The sequence below is a fragment of the Varanus komodoensis genome, unplaced genomic scaffold (assembly GCF_004798865.1).
Source record: "Varanus komodoensis strain SLA01 unplaced genomic scaffold, ASM479886v1 scaffold7_3, whole genome shotgun sequence".
Classification (NCBI taxonomy): Eukaryota; Metazoa; Chordata; class Lepidosauria; order Squamata; family Varanidae; genus Varanus; species Varanus komodoensis.
This window is the reverse complement of record NW_025336480.1, coordinates 8,667,507-8,670,694: the sequence shown is the minus strand read 5'-3', so window position 1 is coordinate 8,670,694 and position 3,188 is coordinate 8,667,507.

Genomic DNA, 3,188 nt, shown 5'->3' with positions numbered 1-3,188 from the left:
CAGGGAAGCCCTTCACAACGCAAAATTCCTTAGGGCATTTGAACTCACAGAAGCTTATCTCCATATGTGCCTGGATTTGGCCCTGGGTGGTAGGCCTTGTTGCATGTGCTTGAACTTTTAATAAGCATAATGTAGAATTCCATGCAGCCATGAGAAGGTGGTTTCCATTAGACTACGTCATTGTTCAACTTACTAGCTAATTGCAGGTAAAAGGAGAATTGAAATCTCATTATGCCTTATATAGCAGTTGTATTTTGGCCCTGAGCTGATTGCAGAAGTTTACCTACTAAAACTTCCATTGAAAAATGGGAGAAGAGTTGTTTGGGGTTGTTTCCAAGCTTTCAGCATCAGGTCAAAGGGGCAGAGCAGCGATGCCGATTTGATGCATTGAGCAACTGTCAGACACTCTTGTCAAGACAGAGGAATTATTAAGAGTTTAGCAGCCACTCCTTATGAACTCATGCACACATGAGAGCTTTGCTGGTGGCAGCATCTCTTTTAAAGGAGAACTTTTTTTTCTCATTTAAAATGGTGTTCCTTTTGCAAACAGTTTCAACTAGTGCTACACCAAGATTTTGGGTTTCTGGCTCCTACAAGGGAGCAGTTGCTCTGTCTTTTATTGCCTGTTTTACCTTAATGAAACTCTCTCTCAGCTTCTTATCTTCTCCAAACCTTTGTATTGTTAACCCATTTGTGAAATGTGTGCTGATCTTCTCAGGGACCATGGATTAATGTTTCCATGAATTGAATGTCTTTGTCCTTGATGGCCCAGAAGGCCTTTGTTCTATTAATTAACCTTTAAGACTGTATCTTTTATGTCTGTGTATTATAATTTTCCAGTTCAGAGTCTCTTACTGGACCTGATGTGTGTATTTACTTATTTATTTTATTAGATTTATATCCCACTTTTTTCTTACAAAGAACTCAAAGCATCTTCCATAATTCTTTGACTGCTCTCAGTCTTATCCCCACAACAGTCCTGTGAGGTAGGTTGCGCTGAAAGTCTGTGACTGGCCCAAAATCATCCAGCTGACTCCATGGCTGAGCGAGGACTAGAACTCAGATTCCCCCAAGTCGAAGTCTCACACTCTTAACCACTACACCACACTGGCTTTCTAGTTGTCTGTATTAAAAAAAAGAATCATTAATGGGCAAAATATCACTCAGGAACATATATTTTCCAGCTACCACAATTTCAGTTCTTCTCAGATAGTTAAGAAAACAAGTTCACTTGTATGCTACTAATGTTTAGAGAGTAGAAGTCTGACTCTTGTGATAATGAGCCATTAGTCTCAGGATATAGCAATACTGTTGTGCAAATCATGTTATAATTAGAGATAGGGAGGAAATGCTGACAGAATAGCAGCCAGGAACACTTTTCAGCCTTTTCAGTGTGAAAGAAAGGGGAGGGGGTGTTAGCCAAAGATAAAGGTGCAAGTGCATGTATAGTCACAGTATAAGGGTAAAAAACTGCTCAAAAACTTACCAGTGTTAACATGGTATAACTGCTTCCTGGTGAGAACTGCCCCATAGTAATTGCTTCAGATCAGAAATTTGATATTTCCATATAGAACATTTGCACAAATATGGACATAAAACATGTCCAAAATGTTTCCATAAAAGATGGGAGCTCCATTTACCCAATTTGTGTGGGTTCTCTAGCAGGTTCAGTTTAGATAGTTCCAGCCTCTAATCCTGAAAACCATGAAAGGAAGGAAGCTCATTAAAGAATAGGGAAAGAACGGGGATTTCACTTGTGGGGCTGCTGGGATGCATGAGGGGACTGGGAGAACAGAATGGAGAGTGTGGAAACTGTGCTGTTCACAGCCATGTAATTGTAAATTTGGGCAAAAACCACACACCTTGGAAATCATGTGGGGTTGTTTGCGTGAACCTAGCCAAGCAGATGCTGTAGGAAGAAGAAACTGGTCACAAGACCTGGGTGCAGACATATTTGTAGAGACATTATGATAACTGACCAGTTTGCACTATAAAACTCTCACCTGGCTCCTGTAACATATAAGCTTGTTAAGTTTCTTAAGACCTAGCAATAGTATTAGTTTCACACATCTCAAATGGAAAGCAGTAACTGGTGTGAACAGAAGAAATGTTGTACTAGCATTTCCTTGTTCTTCTTTTTAAAACAATTCATTATTACCATGTTTTTCCCCCACAAACATGATAAGAGGCAAATTTGCTTCTCTTTCTGCAGTCTTATCTGATGCACCAAAATATGCAGCTAAGTTCAGCAGCAAAAATAACCATGACTCAACATTAAATATATTTGATGTTATCTAATGGAGAACTGCTCAAAGAACCTCTACTATAATGGAAGCTATGACTAAAGATAACTAATAAGAATAGAGAAAGCAATATTTCTTGGTATAGTGGAGACTAAAGGTGTTCCATACCAAGTTACCTTTTCCATTATCTCTCTTCTGTCTTTACATCTAGCAGTATTGTTGCAATGCATGTGACATGTAAAGTCTCCAGGCCTGGCATTTTCTGAAATATCCAAAGGGCAAAAATAACTTTATGCATGCTCAGCCTGATTCAGGTGTTCGAAAGCACAACAGAGCTTCCCTATGAATGAGGTTTATTATTGGCCAGTGGATTAATGTCTAGATTGGTATCGTAAATTGTCCACAAGTTAATCTTCATTATTAATCTTTTCATTTTCCGTTACTTAAACTTGACATGAATATCTTTTTGTACTCAAGAGTTCATAGTTGGTTTACAGACCCCAGTTTGTTTAAAAACCATTAACCATAATTCCTACTTTGCCTATCATAGGATCCTACATTTTACTGGTGAACCCTGGCCTCCTAGCTTAGGTGTAGAGAAAAACTTGGGGCACACTGCTTGTGCATATTCTAACATATTAAACATTAATATGGTCTGAAATTACATCTGACCTTGAGCATAGGGATAGGGTTTGCATGTGTATTGCCTACTGAATATAAATGCTATGCTTTTGATGGCTTTCATATTCTAAGTATGACCTCATGCTTGCACACTTATAATGTCATACAAACAAAAAGCATCTTCAGCACTATAGGACTTAAAACTGTAAAATTCACAGATTTTTTTACACATATATTACTGAATTTAATTATTTTTTTAATTTAACTTGCCAATTTCATTATTTTGTTACTTTCGAAGCATTTTTAATCTTTTATTCATAAGAT